Raw genomic sequence first — 27,554 nt, 5'->3', positions numbered from 1 at the left:
GCACAATAATTTTATTAAATGTAAACATTTAGTGAAAAAGCATTGAGTGGGGAACAAATAACAGTGAGTGTAGGGCTAAATCTGGTAAAATGTTACACATTGTGAATAACAAGTAAAAAAAAAAAAAAGTAGTCAACATTTGAAGTGGATCAGAAAAGTTCATCTAAGTTGTCCTAAGACAAGAACGGGAATTATTTTTGTTTTAGGACATCTTTGATGAAAGGTTTTGATCCACTTCAAATGTCGACTACTGTCTTTATATGTAAATAGATCTGTGTGTGCAGAAAACACCTCTGATTGGCCACTGCTTTCAACACAGATGCCTGTGATTACTAAACGTGAAGTTGTAAATAAACTAGTGGTTTTGTAATTCTTAACAACCCAACCAAGAAAAATCTCATCAGATCTACACAAGTCTCGTAGGTAACATATTTTGATCTCAAAAAGGTGTTTTCACAGAAGAATTAGGAGTTTGCATCAATTGTTGTTAAAGGCGGTCATGTTAAGTTGATTGGCACATTTCTTGAGACTCACCTTTTTGCGCTTGCGGTTGTGGAGGTTTTGTTTGGTGGCGAGGGAGCGTATGGCACCGACCCACGGCTCCTCCATGCGCTTGATCCGCAGCATCATCCAGCGAAACTCCTCGCGCCGCGACATCACGCGATACAGCTCATCGAAACTCGTGCGGATCTTCCTCTGTGCAAAAATAAACATAGAGCAGTTTGCTTGAGTTGCATAGAGTGTGACGGTTTGTGCAATTTTTGTCAAATTCTGGAGACCAGTGCTGGGTAAGTTACTATATAAAATAATTAATTGCTGGCCTTGTGGACAGTGTGCCCAAAAGTATTGCCATTGCGCTACGGGCATCCTGAGTTCGAATCACAACGCTCCCACTAAACTATCCTTTCATCCTAAGGTCCAAAAAAAGTCATTAATTATTCACAAATATATACACTCTTCTTAAATTTTAATTTAAATCATTTTTAATTTATATATTTTATGGACATTTTATCATATTTTGAGGACGGTTTTGGCCCCAAACCATAGCTGACCTGTGAATTCCTGTCAGCTTCTTCAGGATTATTCTTGATCCTCCACGGCAGGCGAGGGCACCAGTTTTCAACCTGACACACACAGAAACAGTGAGTTAGTGTGCGTCAGAGCTAATGATCAGACATAAACCAGCAGAGCATGGAAACACATCTTGTAGACATACAGTACTACATCTCATTTCTCTGAGTAGCCTTGTGTATTTATATATCAGTCTGCTCATTTAACTACCCAATCAATATTTAAATTACACATCAACTGCAAAGGAGAATGAGATGGTTGATATGGAAATCTATGCAAGGAGCTGAATGTGCAGCTCTGTCTAATAGATTTTAGATGTTAACACACACACACACACACACACACACACACACAGTGTGGTTATTATGAGACATCCATTATTTTCACTGATTGTTCCATAGAATTTAATTCGGAAATCATTAAACACTCAAAATGAATAACAAGCTGCATTTTAATAATTTTCTCAAATTTCACGCATCACATCTTTTGTGTTTTATAGAGGATCGTGTGTTTACTGTGGCATTGGGAGCAATTGATACAGCCAAACTTCCTTGAATGCAGAAACCACATTCAGCTAAAACTGTTAAGGCCATTTTAACAAGGTTTACTGGAAAGAAACCATATCATTCAAAACATCTTAAAGGAACAGTGCACCAGAAAATTCGCAGATATTTGACTCACTCTCAGGCCACACAAGATGTAGATTAGTTTGATTCATCAGAACAGATTGGGATAAAGTTACTATTACATCACTCTTTCATTAAAGGATCTATTGAAGTGAATGGGTGCCGTCAGAATAAGAGGCCAAACAGCTGATAATAACATCACAATAATCCACACCACCCCAGTCCTTCAGGTAATGTCTTGAGTAACAAAAAGCTGCGTGTTCATAAGAAACAACTTCATCATTGAGGGGTTTAAAACATCATTTTCAATAGCACATGAATATGGAAACCATCTAGCATCATGGTTTTATGTCAGAGTACCATGGCAGTGCCACATACCATTAAGCCAATGTATCTGTCACATCTTACCTCACTCAGATAAATGAAAAAGGAACAGGTGGATCCGTCCACTCCGTAGTTCCCATAGCAGGGGTCTGAACGCCACATGTCCTTCATCCACTGTAGAGGACGAAAAAAAAAATGCTCGTTTAGAAATAACTGTACACACATGGGTTTTGTAAATCTAACAAATATACAAGTATAAGTGCACAGTGCACAGTTTTATTTCCTCTCAGTTTTTCCAGGATATTTTTGAAGTTCTTAGATCAGCTTGACCTTCAGGAAAATAGGTTTCCTCTTCCTGTATCCAATTTCTTTTCACAGTGAGACTCTCTCTAGGATGGAGAGGACGTATTGATCGCAGTGTGAGGTTCAGATCACACTTATCGATCAAGGTTTATGAGAAAGATGCCGTCCGTGCGTTTTTATGAGAAAAAGCTTGAATTCATATGGAGATGATACATTTTACACCGTCTGTGAACAAAATTTTAAAATTTTAACAATACGCAAATGTATTGAGCTTAATTTGCATATGTCTGAATATTTACATTTGTTTGGTTCATAAAAACCAATGAAACTAACTACGTAAAATTGACTGAACAAGATTTTAAGAGTGTCATTTATTAAATTAATGCATTTAGCAGACTTACAGTGCATTTAAGCTAACATTTTTTTCCCAACATGTGTTCCCTGGGAATCGAACCCACAACCTTTTGCGCTGCTAACACAATGCTCTACCACTGAGCCACAGGAACACTATTAATTCATTAAAAAACAAATGTTTTTTTTTTACTTTTGTTTTTAAACCAGTAACAAATAACCAGTGGTGTCAAAAGTACTGGCATTCATTACTCAAGTAGAAGTATAGATACTAGGGTTTAAAAAGACTTTTGTAGAAGTTGAAGTATCAACTCAAGCTTTTTACTCAAGTAAAAGTGTAAAAGTACTGGTTTAAAAAACTACTTAAAGTATAAAAGTAAAAGTAATGTAAGGGGAAAAAAATGCCATTAAGAACAAAAGCTTAGGCCGCACCACAGGGGCCTGTTCACTACCCCACCTCCTCAAAAAAACATTTTTCTAAAGGCCATAGGCCATAATGAATATAATGTTATATTAAAATGTTCATGTTGAAAAATTTGGGATGCACTAGGCTACCTGTTTCAGCCGCATATATGAAAATACAAAAATGGTGTGCACATCCCAAACATCCAATTAGGACGCAGGTGCAAGACAACTGAATGATATAGACAAATAAAGAAGTGAAGTCTGAACACTGAAAACTACTGCTCCAGAGGAATTTAATCAAGTAACGTTTCGACCTTCAGGTCTTCATCAACCGCATACATGCCCATTTAAAATGAACGCACTTTAGTACAATGCAAATACATTAAAGGACTAGAGATATGATGACTAGTTGCCAATAAGTATTGTTATGGTGCAAAAAGTCAAACTTCAGAGGCTTGTCATCAATAACCTTTAATGGAATGTAAATGTACATCCAAGCTTAGCTCCAGGAATCTGCGAGGGCAATGGACAAGAACATTGGTGAAGGCTTAGTAACAATTACACTTGTATGGTTGTCTATTTACAGTAAACATTATAGTGCTGTCAAAATGAATGATTAATCCAAGTGATTAATCAAAAACTAAAACTGAAAAATAAGTCATAATCCTAATACTTTCTTGATTGATAGCTTCTTGTATTTAGTACATACGTCTGCTATGTCCAGTGTTCGGGGGGTAACGAGTTACAAAGTTGGTATAGCCTACTTATCACAACATTGTCAATCGCATCATCAATCGAAAACGCTAATTTATTCAAACGTCTCGCTACCGAACTACCTACAGTAGCTTAATTTGTGGAGGACGAAGAAAAAGCACTCATTTGGTAAATGAGCCAGTGAGAAATAATAACTTTTAAGTAGGGTCCAGTGCCTTTTCGATACTTTTAAAACGGTACCTGCTCCTAAACGGTGCCTGAACCTATACTTTAAAAAAAAGAACCACAAAAAAAAAAAAAACTATGGATAACTTTAAAGAACATTACAAATATTTAAAATAAATCCATAGCTTTTCAGCTTGGATGCTCTCATTTCCCAAGTTGTGCTTCCCTTAATCTAAGGCTAATAAATGTATTTCACAGTCTGGGTCATTATTTAATACAAAACCACACATAATATTTCTACTGTATCTCTGTCACTCTCTCTGATATTTAGTTAAGATGAGTGCTGTCTGTCACTGTCTTTAATCAGTTCTGTGAATTACTGTATGGTCATTCTTTATTAAGTAGCAAAAATGTCGTTTTTAAAATACAGTACTGTGCAAAAGTCTTATGGAAAAAATAGTATTTTCACCCCAAAAAGGGTTTTAAGCCAGTTATTTATATATTTTGCTGTAGTGTGTCAGTAGGAAATATCAGTTTGCCATTAATTTTAATAATAATCTAGTGCGATTTTGAATGAACAAGCAGTCTGACAACGGCAAAATGAATGTTTGGAAATGTAAACTGATATTTTATACTGACACACTACAGCAAAATATATAAATAACTGGCCGAACACCATTCTTTTAAGTGAAAATACTAACGTGTCTAAGACTTTTGCACAGTAGTGTATGTATAAAGTACGTATGATTAAATTAAGTATATTTAAATAAGTTTAATTAAAGTATGTGGTCGTTCATATGTGTTAAGGGCTAGATTTTCGCTGGAGGAAATGGCTGTGGTGTGATGAGCGAAAACTTTACAGATGAGAAACCGACTGCTCCCTCGTTACCTTTTGCAAACTGTATTTATGACAAAGAACTGCACAGATATGGATATTCTAACAATCTATCGATAAACACATACCTTGTGTCCTCTGTTTGTTTAAGTGCGCAACGCATGCGCTGCTCCGCTTGCGGTCTGCGGATTGAAGAGCGAGCTGAAAGACTGGAGGAGACCGGTCTGACGCTGGTTTCATGTGAAATTTAAGCGGACTGACTCTGAGGCGATCGGATACCGGTTCCTTACCCAACCCTACTTTTAAGAAATATATTTTTTGATAAACGAACCCAAAACTGTCTATGTCCTGGCTGGACTGTGATGTGATTTGTGTCACGTGCAGGTGTGATGGATCGCGTACAAACCAATAGGGTGTCGGAATGGTATATGTTTATACTTCTCATCCAACCACAATCAAATTCACTTCATCCGGATGGCGCGATTTATCTGGATAGTTTTTTTTTTTTTGAATGATGACAAGCCGGAAGGAAAACAAGCCGAAATGAAATAGCAGTAACGAAGCTATTTTTAAAATGTAAGGAGTAGAAAGTACAGATACTTGCCTGAAAATGTAAGGAGTAGAAGTAAAAAGTCGGCTGAAAAATAATTACTCAAGTAAAGTATAGATACCCCAAATTTCTACTTAAGTACAGTAACGAAGTATTTGTACTTCGTTACTTGACACCTCTGCAAATAACCAAACAAATCAAATTAAAATCACAGATTTTCAAAGTTGACTGAACCAAGAATTTAACAAATGGTTTTACGAAACGGTTTGCAAATATAAGGCATAATTGGGATAAAACTTGACACGTCGACCTTCAAACAAAGCACATCATCTTAAAAAACACCCTCTTATGTTTGATTTTTTTAAAAAATGTTTGTGCTTTGGTTTAACGGATAAACAAAACCGTTTTGAGACATTCTAACCCTTCAGACTAAAGTCAAACAAATCAGTCAGGCTGTTCTCACTGTTACTGTTGTCACATTTTGGTTTTTATTCTGCATGATTTTAAGAGGATTTCCATATCGCACAAATTTCCATGAGCTCTAAATGAAAGGACCTGTGATTATTGAGACGAGGCCAAGCTCAGGTCTGATCTGACTGAAAAGGCCGACCAGCTTCATGTGCTCTGCTTGATGTTAAACCCTTCGTAATTTGTCCCGTCTGGCTGCGACATCATGTTATGTAAAAAAAAGGACTCGTTCTGAGTATCAGGTGAGCGCATTACGAAGTGTGGCATTCCAAGAAGGAAAAAGCACCATCACATGGTAAAACTCCATTCTGAATTCTTGAGAGGATTTGAAAAATCTGAAACTTCTGGGAGGTTAAGCACTTCATGATGAAACACTTCAGACATGTGAACGCTAAACACTTCACAATAGGACGTGGCATATTACAGACCTCCATAAAAGAATAAAATAAAAATTATATGCACCATTATATAATACACTGATATATAGAAATCTATTTTAATAATAGATTTTCTTAATTACATATATTTTGTATTAACTAATTATATAACCAATTATATAATTAAATAAAATATAAAAATGTTCTAAATAATTTTAGAATGATATATATATATATATATATAGAAATGTAGAAATGAATTAGAAACTTAAGCTATATCAAATCGTGCACAAATGTTTTTTTTTTTATAAAAAAAGATACATTTATCAGATATATTTGTAAATCATATAGATATATTATTATAATAGTAATAATAATAATATCATCATCATCATAATTATAATTTCCAACCTCACATATATGGGCAACCAGATAAATTACTTTTATCGTCTAAATATTCTAATAATAATAATAATAATAATAATAATACATCATTATTATTAATTGATTATTAATAATAACTTATAATTATAAATTAAGTATAAAAATATTTAAGTAGAAAAGAATTATAAACCCAAGCTACATCATCAAATTGTGCACAAATATTTGTAAAATAAAGTATTTTACATTAAAATTAGTAACAACTTTATTAACGACTTGAGTACTTTGCTCATAACTAACACAAAATCAGTTAAAAGCTTTCAAATGTCTCAAAACGAATCAATATCTCCCTGTCTGTAAGTGGAGAATCCTGCAGAGAGTCTTTAATTTAAAAATCTATCTGTCTGGATTCAGGATGGAAATGGTTTCTAAATAAACTCCAACCGATGAGAAGCCACCATAAGACAATGCCAGCATAAAGTGATTAAAGAGCGACTCAGATCGAGAAGCCTTCCTCAGAGAACTGATCAGAGGGTCCGAGAAACACTCACCTTCAATTTCCCTTCACAATGCGGAAACCCGTCAAGCGAGGGCAGTTCGCATTTCTCCTGTGCTCCGTTCAGCAAGTCTGCAAACACACAGAGAAAGAGAGAGAAGAACATAATTATCAGTCCCAAACGACACATTTCACAGCTGAAATCTACAAGATTGTTTGGCACACAGGTCTCCGCCTGGAAGATCAATAACGCACACAATGCACTCTCAAATGAACTCGCTAACACAATATTAAGTGAAAAAGCCACATTGTGATTACAAAGCATTACAATTTTCTATAATACGTTACGTTGCCTAGTAAGTACATGGGAAATGCATGTAAAAATTTGATTTACGAATGATTTGCAATTTTTAACTTTCTTTAAACAAACTTTATTGTGCTCCTGTTTCATTAAAAAAAAGGCCAGAAATATTTGTAAACAAAATTGAACTAACTTTTTACTTAATATTTAAAAAAGTAAATAATTGTAAATACAGTATATTTTGTAACTCAGTCTCAGGTTAAAGCTAAATTTCAAAAGTAGCTGCTGTTTATTAATGTTAACCGTTAAGTGCAAAATTTACTGCTAACTTCCCTTCAGACTGAACACTTCACAATCACAAGCCAAAACCAACAAGCTTTTTTGGCACATGGACACTGAGCCAGAGAAAGAGATCAATAATGCAGTTAACACGGCAAATTAACACTAAGACCGAACACCCACATCTTGCCAAATGCATTCAAATGGTCTTCAAAGACATTCTATTGCTGCTTTGCACTGCAGAAAAAAAGGGATAGTTCACCCAAAAATAAAAATTCTGTCATTAATTATTCACCCACAAATCGTTCCAAATGTGTAAAACTTTCGTTCGTCTTTGGAACACAAATTAAGATATTTTTGATGAAATCCAAGAGCTTTCTGACCCTACGTAGACAGCAATGCAAATGACACATTCAAAGCCCAGAAAGGTAGTTAGGACATCATTAAAATAGTCCACATGTCCCTTTAAAACGGTAAAAAAATTATATGTATAAAACATGCATAAATGTTTGAGCCAAAATGTCTACTTTTACGGTTAATAAGATCAGAATTTACAACTATCGTTAAAAATATCAGTTATGTTAAACTATCGTTAAAAATATCTGTTATGTTAGTTACATTATAATTGTTCTTCGTCTTTTTTACTAGAAACTCTTTAAAGCAAACACTATGTAACAACAAAAGGTTGTTAAAAAATTAAACAAAAACAAACAAGAAAATCAACGATATCTGAACAACTAAACGGTGATAACGTAAAATAAAGACCAAGTAAAAAAGCTAAGAAATTTGTAGTCAAAATTACTTTTACAAAATTTAAAATTTGTCTCAAATAAGTTGCTGTTTGTAATGTTCAAAACATAATACATTAAATGAAACATTGTCAGATAAGAAATAAGGTAAACTTAAGCAATTTCGGAATTTTTTGTAAGTTTTAAATTTTACGTCATTTTATTTTAAATACCTAAACTAATACAATTTAGAATTTTCATGACAGTTACCTTTTTGTTTATTGTTAGTTTTTTTTTTAATGAAACTTGAATGATCTTTACTGTTCAAAGACGAGTTAAAAAACACATTTCATGACTGGAAATCAATCTAGTGTTAAAAATAATATATCCGAAAGTTGCACACAGCCTTATTTTACACATTATGTCAACAATTTACATTAAAAAGAGTTAGAATGGTAAAGAAAATGATGACACAGCTCCATACTTTGAACTTTAACTATTATCTGCCCTTTAGGGCCAAACAAACACAATCTAACTTAGTTTTTTCCTTTCTCTCTAACAGTTTGTGTCGAGCCATCAAATCTGCAATCTCCTTCTTTCTAAAAAAATAAAAAATAAATAAAAAAAAACTACTGATATAGATTTAGTCAACACATGTGTCATGAAAAAACTTTGGACCATGAATGTACTATTTGCAGATCTTTGGGGAAATAAAAGTAGGCACACAAAATCTACTGTGCAAGCAAATGTGTCTCTCTTCCAATACAAACATGCATGCGCATTCTGCAGATGAACCCTGATCCGAGTGCAGACATTTACACTATTATGGATGCTTTTACCTCTCAGGCGATTTACAGTAGTGGCTCGGGTGTACCCGAGAGTAAAGAGCTCTTTTCAAGGGCACGATGGAGATAAGAAATCTCAATGACTCAAGTTACAGAGTTCAAAAAGCCAAGCGATGTAGAATATCAAGTGCAAGGCTAACACAAATATATGACATCATACTGCGGAGATGGCTATGGTTAAGCATGTTATACATAACGATATTTTAGGTTCAAACAGCTATTTGTTTGAATAAATGAAACAACTATTTGAGAGGTTAAAGGTAGGTTAGATCATAATATCATAACTTCAAGTGATACACAGTGATTTGTTTAATTTGTCTCAAAGCCATAGGATTATAGCATTTGATTTGACATTTTAAGACTAAATGTGCCGCCTGATGTTTTTTCCACTGATTATCTTCACCAGTTTGCAGAGGTGGGAGTAAATCACACATGTGCAAGTAACAAGTAAGTCTCAACTCTTAACCTTCAAGTCACAAGCAAGTCCAAGTCATTTTTTGTGAGAATCAAGCAAAGTCAAGTCAAGTTACTATTTTATGTCAAGCAATTCAAGTCAAGTCGTAGCTTGGTTCAAGCAAGTCACTGTCAAGTCAAAAACAAAAGATGTTGATCCAGGAACATGTCTCGGTGACCGGGAGGGGACAGGGAGAAGTGGGGAGACAAAAATGAGAGAAGATGAGGGGAGACCAGAGGAAACAAAATGATATAAGAGAAGATAGGAGATGAGGAAACGATATGAGATTATATGAAAGGAGATGATGAGGGAAACAATGAGATGGGACAAGACATGATGAAAATAAACAAGATGAATTCAGATGAGGTGAGATGAGAGGAACTGATAGGAGAGGATACAAGATTAAAGGAGAGGACATGAATCCAGGTGAGGTGAAATGATATTAATGGAGTCGAGGTGAGTTGAGATGAGACGCAATGAGGCAAGATGATACAAGATAAAAAGAGAGGGGATCAATCCAGGTGAAGACAAGATGAATGAAATGAGGTGAGGTGAGACGAGACGAGATATTACATGATGAAAGGAGAGAAACCCATGTGAGATGAAGTGAGATGAGATGATATCAGATGAGATGAGATGAGATGACAAAACAAAAACCCCTAGGTGAGGTACGAGGTGGAGAGAAACGTATGTGAGCTGAGGTGAGATGAGAAGACAAGGGGAGATGAAAGAAGAGAACAAGAACCCCAGGTGAGACACAGTGAAAATAAAAAGAAACTATACGAGACAAGACGAAAAGACACTAGGTGAGAAGACAAGAGATTCAACAAGATGAGACCAGACAAGATGAGATTAAAAGAAGATAAGAGGAACCCAGATGATGTGGGTTACAATAAAAGAAAAAGACATTACTTGAGACGAGACAATACGAGACAAGATCAGATACAAGGAGAGAAGAGGAACCCAGGTAAGGTGAGGTACAATGATATGAAAAGACACTAATTAAGACGAGATGAGACAACATGAGATGAAATGAGAGAAGAAGACTCCAGGTGAGATGAGATGAGACAATGAAAAGAAAACACACAAGGTAAAATGAGACAAGACGAGATGAGATGAAATGAGAGAAGAGGAACCCAGATGAGGTGAGACACAATCAAAGAAAAAGACGCTAGAGCCCCTTTCACACTGCATGTCACCTTCTGTGTGAACGCAAACACGTCCCGGGATTTATTCCGGGATTGATCCCGGTCGGGGAACTAGTGGAAGCTGAGATCGTAGCTAGCTTCAGTGAATGTTAACGTGCCTAGTGTTTTCGACTTGTGCATTACACATCATATTCTGATATCACGTGTCTTTACGGGACTTTTACAGGTTGTGTGTGAAAGCACGCACATATTCCGGGTAATCACTGGTAATGTAAAAGTGCAAAATCTAGCAACCCGGGAACAACTGCTGGGACACATTACCCCGTGTATTTTCCGGAATCACAGTGTGAAAGGGGCTTCGATGAGATGAGATAGGATGTGGGAAAATGGCAAGGTGCGATGATGAGATGAGAGGAGACAAGATGAGAAGAGATGACGGGAGGGGAGGGGAGACGAGGACACCAACTACAGTAAGGGTGAGGGTGTTAGCTATGTGATTACAAGTGAATCGATTTGCAAGGACTGGATCATCTCTCTCTCTCTCTCACAAAGCAGTAAGAGACATGACGGCGCTGCAGAACAATGGCTGGCCGCAACCTAAATAGAACATCACACATTAAGAGTACATCCTGTAAACCAAATAAGCACCCCACCGAGGGAACACCAAACAGTAAAGGATGTACACGTCATTCACAAATTCACATTGCTTAAGGGCACATGCTAACAAAACAAATAATTTAGACCATTTTGAGACCCATTACACAACTAACACAAGAGTCATGGGAGAGAAACGCCTAGCCAAAATATAGCCCAAAAGACAGAAAATGAGGGATGACTATAAAAAGATGACAAAAACTGAGCTGTGAAATTTGCTGCTGTTCAGCTTGATGTCATGTCGTGAACTCTTTAACTCAATCGACTAGTTGGGTGTGTTTAACATACAAACGCAATTTAGAGATAAATTAGACCTTAATTGGACTTAATTAAACACAAACTAACTCACAAACAAACCCTGATGTTTCACACTCACACTCAGTCACACACACACACACACACACACACTCTACTGAAGAAAAAAATGTTATACAACACATAACCCAATAACATGAAGACCCACACAATGCATTCTGGGATGCAGTGACACCATTGGTACTGATACTGACTAGGTTTAAATCCATGCTGAATTTGATGTAGCATAACATACTATGCCTACAGTCTCGGTTATGTGTTTATATAACACTACTAATAACGTGCATTTCCAAATTCAGCCCTAATTTGCATGCTATTCATACTAAATATTATACAATACTGGAATTGGATACCCCAATCACACTACATTGCCAAAAAATGCCTGAAATCGGAGGCAAATCAGTGCTCGTTCACGCAAGTGACAATCACACAGTGTGAATTATCAAAGACGTGATCTGAGGGAACCGCACACAAGTCAATGACGTCCGCAAAATATTTGGCATGCTAAATATCTGGAGCTGTCAACGATTCACAATCACACTGTGTGCAATGATATCTCACTGAAAACTACATCAGCAATGATCTACAGCCAGTGAGAGACCAAGATACAGGGCAGAGGGACGTTTGGGGAGTAGTTATATACCACAACATAAGTATTTTAATAGATATATGAGATAATCCAATCTTGCTCAAGAACTCCGGTCTGACGCATGCAGGTTCTCATTATTTCATTATCAACTTTCACGTGTGTTTTGTTGTGAAACATAGTTTGCAGACTAGAAAGAGCTGTCTGCGATTCTTCCTATTCTGAAGATGCTGATCCACCGTGCAATATGAACACAACAGCAACTGAATGCCACCCCAGATAGTCACGTAGTGTGAAAACATCGGCGATCCAATGAGTTTGAAAAGCGTGCAGTGTGAACTCAGCATTAGGCTATTTTTACCCACAATTCCATTAGCACTACAAAGTCTGCAAAATTTGGGGTAGGGAAACATTTCTGTTAAAAAATAGTCAGAAATCGGATGGTTTTGTGATGTGTATATATTTGTGAACTTTAAGCTAAAATTACCGACTATCCCCTCAGCACTGCTAAAGTGGATTAGCTTGCACAATTGTTAGAGTGAACTGTTCAAGAAACATACCAGGAATCATATGGAATTTTAAAGTGTGTAAAATATTCTAGACTAAGTCTAGGCTAATATTACCCACAATCCATTCAGCGCTACGAATGTTTGCAATGTTTAGTTGTTGTTGTTGGGGAGGGGGGCTCTTCTGTAAAAGAAACATGCAAGGAATTTCGGTGGATTTCTGACGCGTGTATACGTTTGTAACTTTAAGCTTCTGTCAAAGCTTTTTACCCACAATCCCTTAAGCACTACTAAAGTGGACTAGTTTTTAGAGTGACCCGTTTAAGAAACATGCCAGGAATGTTTCTAGACTTTAGGCTAATATTACCCACAAACCCTTCAGCGATATGAAAGTTTTCAATGTTTTCTAGAGGGAAACTATTCGGTTTAAATAAATGTTGCAGGAATCTGATGGATTTTTGAAGTGTGCATAGGTTTGTGTGCTTTAGGCTAATATTACCCATAATCCCTTCAGCGCTATTAAAGTGGACTAGTATACAATGTTTTGTGAGTGGACTAGTTTTGGATAACCGTACCATCAAACATTAGTTTGCTGATTGGCCGATAACTGTGGGGCTGCACGATAAATCGCATGCGATATTGAATGTGCATCTTGTCAGTAAACCTGGTTTCATAATAAATGTAAATGTAAATCTCCATCACATGCATGCTTTCACATGGAGCACATTTAATACACAGTTGTGATAACGTCAATATATCAAGTTAGACACATAAGTAGTTACGTGTTTTCCTTACATGAACTTTATTGAACTGAACTTCTTATCGTCACATACGTACAAAAACAATGATTAGCTGAGAGGAAGAGAGAAAGGGAATGATTTGGAAACTGCATGTGGTGCTACGCAGAGTGGAAAAAACAGCTGTGCTTGACACATGCTCAACATACACCCTTGTAAACACACAATCACAAACACACATACACAGAGATGGGCGTTTTCCATCACACACTCCTTCAGGCTAAATAGTGCGAGACCCCGAAGATGAACAACAGTCATCAAGAAGACAACGAGTGTGTCTTTAATGCGAAAACAGCAAGAAATGGAGGAGCGAGAGGTGAAAAGCACTCAGGAGAGCTGTCTCTCTCTCTCTCTGTTGCGCTTCAGTGAGACATTTCCCTCAGAGCAGCATGTGTTTTTCTCTCTCATGCCAGGAAACACACACTGAGGGCACTTCTATGGCCAGTTTAGAGGAGTGTGAGAGTACAGTGCTCTAGTGTGTGTGTGTGCGTGTGTGCGCGCATGTAATCTCTGTTCCAGGCGAATTTGAGGTCGTTCAGTCTTTCTGCCAAGCTGGAAGGATTTTGCTAAAGCTTTCAACTGGATGTGATGTGACACACATTTACTTTTAAAGCTGGACAAATGATAGATGAATCATGTTAAGATAAAGGTTCATTTCATGAAAACAGAGAGAGAGAGAGAAACATTATTTTCATTACAATTACAAAAATTTCCAAATTAAATTGTCATCACAGTAATGCATCTGGATTTATTTTTGCATAATTATTATTATTATTTTTAATTACATGGGGAGTCTTTGGGATTGACTCCCTTTCGGAACCAGCCTCCAGTGGCCAGTCGATGAATTGCAGTTTTAGTCACTTCCGTGTTGGTTTCAAGAGAGGGAGCGGAAGGTTGCCGTTTGGTTCTCTCTCAGAACCGTTTCAATTTTTTTTTTAAAGAACCGGTACCGTGAGAAATTTCTAAGTTTCAGTTCAGAAAATGGTTCTGGTGCGACACGTGACCAAGCGCTGTGAGCAGCCGTGCACCAGCATTTCCCGTAACGGATGTCACAAACCAAATAACAGAAACGCCGCCCTGCCTCTTTAATTACTGAGCACATTGGCCCTGTCCCAAAAGGAACACTTCATGTGTACTTTCAGTCTTGCGGACTTAAAATGGCCGCTGCTTGCCTGTGTGTCCGTTAAATCCACAAGACCATAGGGTGTCCCATTCGTCATTTTAACATTCAAAAGGGTGCTCATGAGTGCCCCCTTTGTGGGCTGTTATGCATGGAGTCAATATAATGGCGCATATATATGCAAAAGAATAAGGGTTTGCAAAAAAAATTTAAGTATTGAGAAAAATAAATGTGCTTTTTGCAAACAAAAATAAAGAATTGCTAAATATAAATGAAACAGCGTGAAAGCAACGATTTTGCAATACATATTTTTTATGGCTATATCTGCTAATTTATTTGCAACTCTGCTTTTATGGAACCGGACAATTTAGAACAATTCCCAACCCTAATTTTATATATATATAATTTAAATACAAAAATGAGTATATCTATCTATATCTATATATGTCCAATTATAACTACTTCAAAAATAACTCTTATCCAACTGCCTCAAAATTATAAATAAGAAATTACATTTTGATTTATTCCTTTTATATTATAAAATTTTATTAAATAAAACGTTTAATAATTTGGTATTGGGTAGCACAGTACTATCCAAAAAGAGAGCTCAGTAATGATGTGTCATGATCTTAAATGGCCATTTCAAGCAAAACATTCCAAAAATACATGAGCTGAAACATTTCTGGACACAGAAATGGGCCAAAATAACTCCAAGTCGCTCCTGTAGGTCTGAAGCCTTACATTTATGACATTTGACGTTGACATAATGTTTTTACATAGAAAATTCAAATAAAATGCAGGATTAATTGTTAGCTCTTAATTAATTTCCACTGTGAGCTGACCATCGTTCTCTGAATCAGATCATCGTCCCACAGGAGAACCGTCCAACACAATGAGCCTTTCAGTACCCAGCACTGATAACTATCACATTTCTGACTACACAAGAGCCGAAGAGGCCAACAATGTGACTGACAGACAAGCAGTTGCATACTAATGGAAAAAATAGAAAAAAGACGTGAGCTCTCTCATCAGCAACATATTGCTTCACGAAACAGCACAAAAGCATCTAACCCAACAAATGAAACTCAAAACCAGTCCGTTCACCTGTTTCGCTCCTTACGCACAAGTTTCCACTTGCTGAAAGCACACAAGCGCACATTTCAGATTCGCCTACCTCTTGGCACGTGCACCCGTCCTCTGGGACCACGCACAGGCTGACAACAATGGATTGCCATGGATTGTCAAAGTGGATCCAAAATAAGGAACCGAAAAACTAATTGTCAGCTTGTGCTGCTAATACAAGTGTTCGTTTCGGACATATTTGGAGACAAATTGCTAAAAATGAAACAAAAAAATGGTCCATTAATTGACTACTGTTTTTATAAATTTCTAAACATCCTGAATGTTCATTCTTTTTCATTTTTTACAGGTTAAGTTATGCTTATTCCAAAACAGGAAGTCCCCCATTGTGACCATCTTGGTTGATTGGTGAGATGAACTATGACATCCAGCTACCTGTTTCAGTTTTACTGGTTCTGCCTGTTCCCTATAGAGGGAAGTCACATCCACCCTAGATCTATAAATGCAACAGCAGGGACACTCCTCATCCAACCACGACTCTCTGGAGATCTCTGGCTCTGCAAAACAGGTCACAACCATCCAGAACTGTGAAATCATGACCAAATGTGTGATTTTGTGCTCTTTGTTCATTAGCAACCCAGTAAAGCCAAAGCAAAGTCTCATCCAGGAATATTTTTATCAGCCCAAATAATCTGAAAAGGTTTTGGAACAATAGCAAATCATGCTTATCCAGATACCGGTAACTAGTTCCAGATGATAAGGGAATGGGAAAACAAATGCTGGATATTTAAAATGATCACTGATATCTCTGTGATGATAAGTCTGTACTATATCGGTTAAATCTGAAAGGGTTTTTTCAATTTTATTTAATTAGTTGATTTTGGTTGTGTTTTAGTTTAGAATAGATTTTTGTTTAGAATTTTTTTTTTTTTTAATCAGTCAAAAAAATCATAACTTTTATTATTGCCCATTTATCACTCATTATCGGCCAGAATTCCAATATCGGCGCTAGTGGGTTTAAGTAGATAAAAAGAAAACCATACTAGATTTATGGTAAGACATTTTCTGAAGAAAGAGGCAAAACCCATACAAAACTTGCAATCTTGTAGTTAATTTTTACGTAAAAATAATACATGAAAATTTCTAAAAATAGTAGATATTTTTCACAACGATTTGAGCATAACATGAAAACAATTACAGGACAATTTTCAGTGCAACCTTCAAGTGGGTTAAAAGATTTCTAGATTTTTAGTTACACTTTATCTGAAGAATATGGCATAACTCATATAAAACTTGCAACCTTGAAGTTACATTGATCGGTTTTATGTACAAATCGTAAGTTTGACCACTACGAAAAGTACCGGGACATTGTTCACAAAAAAAGCCACACAGATTCAGGAATGATTCATGTACATAGAAGAAACGGGACAAATACTATTTAACAGAATGAAAAATCCAAGCCTTTAATATCGGCCATTTATCGCTCATAATATGAAAATAATTATTGGCCAGAATTTTAAAATTGATGCGACCCCTGTGAGTTAAGAGATTTGTTACACATTATCTGAAGAAAGTGTCAAAACTCGTACAAAACTAAGCAACCCTGCAGATAAGCTGATCATTTTAACGTAAAAATCATAAGTTTGCTTCACAAAAAAAAGTAGCATACAATGTTAATGACAATTTACAATGGTCAAGCTATAGTCCATTTATCGCTCCTAACAAGAAAATAATTTAATCCACACCTATCAAACAAACAGTACAGGATGAATTAAATTTAACGAATTTTTTCCCAAGCTAATTAGCAATAAAACCACGGACAGCCAATGGGAATCCATCTGACTTTAAAGAGCTGGAGCGTTTAAAGCGGCAGATGTCATAACTGCAGCGTTTTTATACGAAGCAGAACTTGAGTGGGCATTCTTGATGTGAACAAGCCTTACCTACAACTTTAACCCTACATGTCTCTTTTAGCTAGCAAGGATGAACCCCATTTTTGTGCTATTGTTCTTTGTGCTAGTGTTCAGCTTAATAATTACAGGTTGGCCTTGCGTCCTCCAGCGGCATCTATGAGCACAATGAAGCAAGCCATTCTATTTGCTAACTGTCTAATGTCTCTTGCTCTCCCTCACTCTCAGAGGATTCTAGGCTTTAGTCAAGAGCCAGAAGCATAGAGCGTGCCAGCGGCGTCAATTCAGAACCGTCCAGAGAGACAGTAACAGACACCGCTGGCGCAAACAAACACACACATAGACACACAAGCATGGGCCGCACAAACACCTGGGCTCTCTTCACTGCTGGCACGCAGAGACGATAACCTCTGAGAAAGAGTGAGATAGCTGAGGTGAAAAATGCCACGTTTGGATAGATAACATCAGCGGGCGATGGTTCATTGGTTTTAATCGGGTGGATCAGCAAACGCAGACGTAGACGTGAGATAATGTCAATCCAGGTATGATGTTATCCTAAGAGTGAAGACAACAGAAATAATTTACGGACCAAACATTAGCATATTAAACGTGTTAGGTATGTCATTTTTTAGCTAGCACTAGCATCACTAAACAGTTCTTCCGATTTTTTCCAGACAAATATTTCAAATATTTCCATCAAACTGAGATTCAGGAATTTGTGTTGCTAGTTTGTTTTTTGGGCAACAACATTTATATATCTGGGTTTATGATGCTTCAAATTTTATGATTTAAAACAAAGTTTTCTTCAATCATCAACCAAGTACTTTAAACGTTAACGACATGTTTGGAAAAATACTCTTAAAATGAGAAGTTGTCGTTTCTGGTGTCTATGCCTTATTATTTTATCGTTGTTAAAAATGTTAGCAATGAACTTGGAAAAATACTTTATTGAAAAAACAACAAAGTCCAAGAACTCAACAACAAACAAAATTGTAGCTAGCTTACGTTGATCTTTCTGCATTGAAAATAAAATTTTCTACAATACGCTTTTTTATGACTTCTGTTTTAAATGGATAATACACTGTTTTAATCAAATTTATTGATGCAAAAGTGAGATGCTAATTAAACTCTGATAAAAATTAATTGAGAAAACAGTGAGAATCCTAAACAATAGACAGCGCTCACATTTTAAAAACAATAATGAAGGCAATATAAACAAAGCAAACAGTTAGCTAAATATATCCAGAAAAATAACAAGGTTCCTTAAAATGTAGGTAGCTGATATTTTTACGTAAAAAATTAGAATATTTCCCTCTTTGTGCTAGCTATAAGATTCAGTTTAATGTGACTAACATCAATATGCGTTTATGTAAAACAGCTAAGCTAACTGGCTGCTGGAACGCTGAGGTAATTTGCTTCCAAAACAATCTCAACAAATAGACTCAGACTCTCAGATCTTCTAATAAACGTCTTTGGGCCAATCAGAACTCAATCGTATATTGGTGGTCAACTGCCACGAAGAGACGTATTCTGACACTGCTGGGAAACAAAACACGTTTGAGGTTAACAGCAGGTGACCTATAAACAAAAAGCCCTTCCATTTCTTCAAAATATTTGTTTCTTCAGACATTAAATGCACCTATTGAGAGTAACTCAGCAAGAACGAGCAGAAGGAGAATGTTCTCTGATGTGGGCTCAAGAGTTCACACACACACTCGCCAATTTACAGTTCCAACATGAAGTCCACAATGAGTCTTTGTGAGGCCCTCTCAGACGGTATTACTTAGATTTGTCATCATGTTGATGGATTATAAAGAGTCGTTTGATAGCTCTGAGAAGCAGGACCTTTCTTTCTTTTCTTCACTAGCTGCCAGGCCCACTCAGTCACTTGTCAGTGAATAATAGTGCTTTGGAGAGCTTGGGACTGCGTGTAAAGATTTGAGCTGCTGTCATCCTGAACTATCACTTACATTTGAAAATGTTGGCTTGAGTTCTCAAAGACATTTACAGCATGTTGACTCTGTCTGTTAAGCAAACAGAGACCTAAAATGACATTTCAGCATTTTGTTAACACTGCAAATCTCAATGCTATGAAAAAGCATCTTCTAGATGGTTTTAGCACATTGTTAAGTGGTTGCTAAAAATTTTCCAAGTGGTTTTAATGTGTTAAGTGGTTGCTACCATCTTCTAGCTTTTTTTAGCGTGTTGGTTTTGTTGTGTTTTTTTTTTTCTCATTTGAAAGTGGCTTTGGATAAAAGAGACTGCTAAATGACTAAATGTAATGTAAATGTAAATCTTTTTTCATCTGTTAACATGTTCTTGGTTTTAATGCAATGTTAAGCGGTTGCTAAAGGTTTTCCGGGTGGTTTTAATGTGTTAAGTGGTTGCTACCATCAAGCTTATTTTAGCAAGTTGTTTTGTATCTGCTAACATGTTCTTGGTTTTAATGCAATGTTAATCGGTTGCTAAATTGTTGTTTTAAGCAGTTGCTAGCATCTTCTGGCTTTTTTAACATGTTGATTTGCATCTGCTAGCGTGTTCTTGATGGTATTAGAGCAATGTTAAGCATTTGCTAAAGGTTTTCTGAATGGTTTTAATGTGTTTCTTAAGCAACTGCTAGCATCCTCCGGCTTATTTAAGCATGTTGATTTGCTGCAACTAGTGTTCTTGATGGTTTCTTGATGGTCTATTTTCTAATTTACACGTTTTGTTTAAATTATTTTATTAAATCAAGTTAAACTAAATGAAAATGAAAATGAAAAATTTTGCTTTGCAAGTGAAGCCTGACGTATCGAGGACTGCTTACAATGGCAAAAAAAAGAGCTAAATTATTTATCTTCGCAAATCAAGTTAGCATTGACAGAACGGTAAGTGTTACACAATGTAATGCCATAATAACACACCATATCCATCACATACTGTAATTTTAACCTGCCTTTGCAACTTAATGCATCTTATAAAGTAATTAAGCTAGGTTTGAGATATAAACAAAAGGTCATCACCAGAACTGCGATATCCAGCTGCTGTCAAGCCCCACATTTCTCAATGGGGGATTGGCCTATATTACACAGTGAGTCAGAGACAAGGATCACATCTGCACACACATCAAGTCCAGTGACAGAAAAATCATACACAATCAACCTTTATAGAAAAGTTCTGAGGATGAACCATGTTACAGTAATGGCATCAGATGGTAATACAATGGTATTAATGTGGTAAATGTACAAAAACACAGCATTAACATTGCACATATTCAAAAAAAATTTCCATAGTAAATATCCAAAACAATTGCATGTATGCAAGCAAACATGGTATTACTATGGTAAATGATAGGGCTGGGTATCGTTTCAGATGTTCCAGATCGATTCAATTTCGATTCACAAGCTCTCAAATCGATTCGATATTGATTCTCGATTCGATTTTCGATTTCGATTTCGATTCTCGATTCGATTTTCTATACTCGATTCTCGATGCAACTCAATGAATATAGATTTATATAAAAAAAGAACAACTGGGTAATTAATAAAAAGAAATTAAGAGCCACAAACCTGTATATTAAACTCTTTTATTTTAGGTACACTTGGGTAAATTAAAACAGAACCCATCTCTAATTTTCAAATGCATACAATTATGTTAAATAAATACAATAAAATGCAAGATGAAAAATGCTTCTTGTCCACAACACTATCGTCGTCGTCTTGCTTACGAAATCTAAAATGCTTCCATACTAGTGCGATATGGTAATTTTTCAAATCGTCATATTGTCAGCCCATGAGATCGACGATACACAATATTATCGTGCATGGGTGGAGCAAGAGAGAGACTCTTTGTTCTTGTCATAGCATAACTATTTGGTGTTAAACCTCGCAGGTGCGCAAGAGAGAGCCTATGACATCTGACATCTAGTGGAGAAGACCTGTAATTAGATTAACGTTAATCTTACGTTCAATGTTTGTGGAAATAAATATGGAAAAAAAATCTATTCATGGCCTTTGAGAATCGATTTTGAATCAAACACATTAAAAAAAACGATTAATCGGAAAATCTTTTTTTTTTTTACACAGCCCTAGTAAATGACCAAAAATCATAGTATTACTGTAGTAAATGTCCTAAAAACATGGCTTTATTTGGCTCCAGCAGTAACAAAAAGTTCAACTACAGTATATATAGTGTGAAATTAAACAATATAGTGCAATTAACCATCCGTGACAATGACCAATCTGCCAAAAAGTTTTAATATATATGTATGTTCAATAACATGATTTTACTTTCCACAATGATAATGTTACCATGGTACACTGACAGAATTAGATGGTTATATATCCTAGTACTTGATATATCCCATGTAACTGAATGATAGAGAATATCACAGTTTTACCATGGCTGATGTCCAACCATAACCATAACATTGCATAAAAAAACCTCTTCTACAGAACACACACACACGCATAGAGTTCAGCATCAAACTTCAATGCTGCCAAGTCAAACTTTGCTTTAGTGACAAGCTACATTAACTCTACGTTTCGTCACTACAACCTAAAACAACACTGCATTATTACACAGTAAAAATCAATAAGCTACCTGTCAACCACAGAAACCACCTCAGCAGAGAACCTCATGTCACAGAAAAGCAGTTTAGGATTCCACTTTCCATGAACAAATTAAATCAGTATTTCACAATAAATATTCCGTTTGACTACAAAGCTTCCACTCATAACACTTGGTGAAACGACAAATAGTTTGTTTTCTACCACGGTCGTTAATCATCTTGGAGGTGAAGGAAAATCAATGGATCCAATAAAGAAGGCAGCAGTTTTGAAAGAAACAATGTTTGTGTGTGTGTGGTGTGTTTACTCAGAGGTCTGCCGAGGGCCGTGGACTTTGGAAATGGGGGGCAGTCAAGGAGAAAGATTACCAGAAAATACTTTAATACGAGAAAGAGCATCTGTACCTGCAACATTTACTTTTTCTGGGTTGACGGGGTTCGGTCCAGGGGTCCCGGTTCCATTGGTCAGGTTGGTACTGGTGCCGTTGTACATGATATTGTCCACTTTAGACTCCAGCTTCGATAACCTCTGCATTATATTATCCAGAAGTACAGCTAGAGTCTTTTTCAGATCTGCACAACAGAAAAATTATGTACATATGATTAGCTAGCCTAGAACATTACAATAAAGCAGAGAAATGTACATATTTAGTTTTTAGTATTTATTTTATATAAATATATATATATATATATATATATATATGATATGATTATTAAATAATACCATAATTACTACTTTCAAAAAAGAAAAAAAAAAACATCTTTATACAAAAATTAATGTTACATACAATATAAATTGTATTTGTTTTTATAAAGCTTATATAACAGTAAAAGTAAAAAAACTGTATATATTTTAGTTTTGTATTTTATACACATTATATACAAAAATTCATAAAATATATCATATTTCAAACCAGAAAGTTTTCTAAAAATGTTCTACGCAACTAAAATAAAATAAAAAACAACATTATAATATAACATATATTTTTCTCTATTTCTGTGTGTAGTGTATATTTATAACGTGTATATATAAATACACACACAAGGATGTATACTTTTAAGAAAAATGTTCTTTATATATTAAAAATATTTATATACAATATAAATTATATGAATATAAATATATACATGCAAATATTTTCAAAAATATTTATTATGTGTTTATTTATATATACACATTATAAATATACACAGTACACACACATAATTCGTAATGTAAACAAAAACTTTTATTTTGGATGCAATTAATCATTGCCCAGCACTATCTACCTATCTATATAGATATATTTATATATATTACATATGTATTTAATTTTTTTATGTAACTGAAAGTTCAGACAAACATAAAACAATATTATAGTAATTTTATAAAAGTTATTATATAAATGTTTTGAATCTGAATAATTTCATACAAGGTATTCTACACATAACATATGACACCTGAATGCTGCCATTTAAAAAATAATACTAAACTATGATGTATAAAATGTTACAAAATATATTTATACAGCAATTATTAGAATTTTTATTTTGTACACATTTGTGTATTTTTGATGTTTATTTTCTAAATGTTTTGAATCTGAATAAAACTTCACTCAAGATAATTTTCTACACACAAAAATATGAAACTTACTAGTACTTATATATTGTAAAAAAATTACTAGTAAAAATATATTGTTATTTATATATATATATATATATGAATGTTTGTATATTCTATTTATTTATAATTAAGAGTAATTATAAATACTTTATGAAATAAGAACCAAAATCAAGATTTATTTTTCAAGATTAATTTTTATATTTTTCAGCCACATTTTAAGGTGTATTAAGCATTTATCAATCTTTTCTTCTGTACGAATAGAATAGAATAGAATAGAATAGAATAGAATGGAATATGATGAACTAATTGGCACGAAGCCCATTTAGATGCTCGATCCACACACTTAACTGATGTCTCTATTTGTTTCTATGTTTTGCCATGCTAGGATTTACACAAGCTCCAGTCTGGATCCAGAACACCTGAGAAGTGATGATGCTGACCCTCAGAGGACCCAAGATGATGCTAACCCCGAAACAACATACAGAACTAACAAATATTACTACAAGTGTGACTGCATCATATAATAATTGCTTTTAATAATGTTCATCATCTGGCTGACTACGTCTTGTCCTAATGTCCTGTCATACACGCACAAACTTAAAGTCAACACTTATAAGCTACCACCAAATATTGTAGAAACTTAATTTTCTGTAAAGTTGCTTTGTAATGATTTGTATCTTAAAAAGTGCTATACAAATAAACTTGAATTGAATTGAATTGAATTAACCGAATGAGGCCAACACACCTCCAGCATTTCAAACATGTATTAATGTGACTCCGTCTGAAACACAAGTTTCCTGCAGGAATACAAAAAAAACATCCATACACTCAATAACTCAATAACCAAGAGTTTCATCTTGATAATTCACAATAAAAGATGACTATGCTCTAATACAGAGAGTGACATAGAGGAAAAATGCAGTTTGGAATGATCCAAATGCACTTATGAGCCAGAATCTCGAGATTCACGGGCAGAGATTCCTGATTAAGTGATTTATTGTTTTAACCAATCTAATTTAGCAAACAAACTGCATGTAATGAAATCAGTAACAATACAGAATGACAAATAAGCTTTATTCTTTACCGGTGGCTCTTTCCTGGGTGACCATAATTACTCTCATTAACTAGATTCCATTCACCTTCAATTCATTCAGGCTACTTGAACCAAGAACAAACACGTTGATAAACTTGTTTCCAGTTTAAAATGCCTTGAAGAACTTGTTCCTGTTTCTCATTCCATAAAACAATGAAGGACATAATAGAAATGTACTTCTCACTGTGCACAACTTGTGAAGTCTGGCCCAGTTTCCCCATCCAATCAAATCCCAAACAATCCCATCCCATTACTTCTTGCTAAATATTCTTTTTCATGCAGAAATATGTCACATTATGGAAGTTAAACTCATTGCGAATGTCTCAAACCCATTTTATCGCTTTCTCTCTGGCAAAAAAAAAATAGTCTAAATCCGGCAGGATTTTTCTCTGACAGACGAAGACAAGGGAGTATAATCCATATTTCTGTCACTGAGTGCCGTAGCTCACAATGATGAGAACGTCATGACGTCATAATCACTAAATCCCTCAGAGAGCAGTAAAGCCTTCAGAACGGGCCACATTCATTAGATTTTTTCCCCCCAAAAGGACACGTGATTTTTTTAATCTTATTTGTCAGTCTCATAAGCTGCTAGACAACTGTATACAGGGCCGTCCTTAGCTGACGCATGGCCCGGTGCGAGGTAAGGAGGGTTCGTTATTCGGGACCCGGTGCGACCGCACCAGCTGCACCACCCTAAGGACGACCCTGACTCTATAAAACAAGTTTTTTGGGAATCCTTATTATATTATTGATAGTATGAGATTGTGATATGTTAAACATGAATTTAAGCATGAATTTTCTCATTGTTTTGAAGGATAACAGTCTAAAAAACAATAATCGATCAAGCCGATAATAAGTTTGACCAGTTTTTTAAAACCGATATTCAGGAGACTCTTCGGTATCTTCAGCAGCGTTATTTACTGAGAAACGCACTGTGCATCACAGCAGTCATGTATCTAAGGCAGTGATACATTGTAGTTTATATACATTTAAGGGGCAGTGCTTGGAAATTGAGATAAAGCACATGGGTGATGATCTTAAACAGTAATCAGGTATAGAAACCCATTTTACCATTTCACCAGTCCTAATCCATTCAGCATAACTACTCAAAAACTGGGGCAGAGGCACCAAGAGCCATTACGAACAGAAGGTGATAGTCTCAGTAATCTGGTTCATTTGACTAACAATAAGAGAACAGATACTGACAGGAACCGCTTGCTACAAACTTTCATCATATTCACCTTAAATGCGCAATACAATGGTATTGATATTAGTGGTATGTCAGAACATAGGATCGGCTTATTTTAAACAGATTCTTAAATTTCTATTCACACAGCACTCAACATCAATATTCACAGGTAAAGAAACTTAATTTATAAACTGTTTGGATAATAATGTTCAAGTTCTTCAAGTTAAAATAGCATATAAATTATACAAACAGCCTTAAAATAATTAAAATGTAAATCTTCCAAGCTACAGGACGGTTTTATGGGAATAACAACAGACAATAATTGGATCAGGACATGGAAAACAAACTCAACAAGCAAACTAAAAAACAGCATACAATAACCGTTAAAACCGATAATCGGTTTGACCAATATTTCCTTTTACCGATATTCATGTATTTAAATAAAAATAAAACATCTAACAACTACAAAAATAGTAAAAAGTTAATTAACAAATTGTTTGGATAACATATTCAAATATATTTTTTACAATGGAAAAAAAACCTTAAAAAGTAAAATTGTCCTTAAAATGCAAATACAAAAAAACTATCCCCCAAGTAACAACAATAGTAACATTCATTTTTATTTTATTACTATTATTAATAAAATATTTATTATGAATTATGTTTTGTTTCAATCACGTTCATGATTATATTTCTTTTTTTTTTAACTAGGCCTATGTTTGAAAATCGGTTCTGTATAGCAGTTATCAGTACACTTAAATTTATAACAAATTCTTTTAAAAATAATAATAAAATACAATTATTTAACATTGAACATTAAGAATAATACAATAAAAAAAATTGGCTACAGGTACATTTAAATACAAAAAAGTTTAACAGGAAGAATAATGCAATAAACAAGTAAATCTAAAAACTAATACTACAAAAGCATAGAAAATTAAGAAAGGAAGGAATCTAAACTCTCCAGATCATTTTCAGTATTTCAAAAGCATATGCAACCCTATAACAACAACCTAAATCCACCTTTGAGGAGCATCATTATGCTTTTAAAGGTTAAGATGGCATTCAGCGATGTTGACACCGCTTCTGATGTAAAGGTAAGCCGACCTTTAAATGAGCCTGACCCACATCTGAAAGTCTACAAAGCCACTGGGCTGTATTTGCATTTTTACCATTCACGTTACAGCAGTGAGTCATATAATCTGACCTTACATCCTCTGTCTGTCTATTCCTCTAGCTCAATTCCTCATTTTCACTCTCACCAGATAAAGCAAATTGATCTTGTGCTTCGGCCTGGTTCAATCATTTCTGGGTGTCAGTAACTGTCTCCT

The 27,554-nt window shown here is 35.2% G+C and overlaps 1 pseudogene; it reads right to left on the bottom strand.

Moving 5' to 3' along the window:
• Positions 1-27,554, bottom strand: part of LOC113099739 (alpha-1,6-mannosylglycoprotein 6-beta-N-acetylglucosaminyltransferase A-like) — a 59,708-nt pseudogene that overhangs the window by 11,176 nt on the left and 20,978 nt on the right.

The sequence above is a fragment of the Carassius auratus genome, unplaced genomic scaffold (genome assembly GCF_003368295.1).
Source record: "Carassius auratus strain Wakin unplaced genomic scaffold, ASM336829v1 scaf_tig00217025, whole genome shotgun sequence".
Classification (NCBI taxonomy): domain Eukaryota; kingdom Metazoa; phylum Chordata; class Actinopteri; order Cypriniformes; family Cyprinidae; genus Carassius; species Carassius auratus.
Note: the sequence above shows the minus strand (reverse complement) of the source record. Positions and strands in the feature narration are given on the sequence as shown.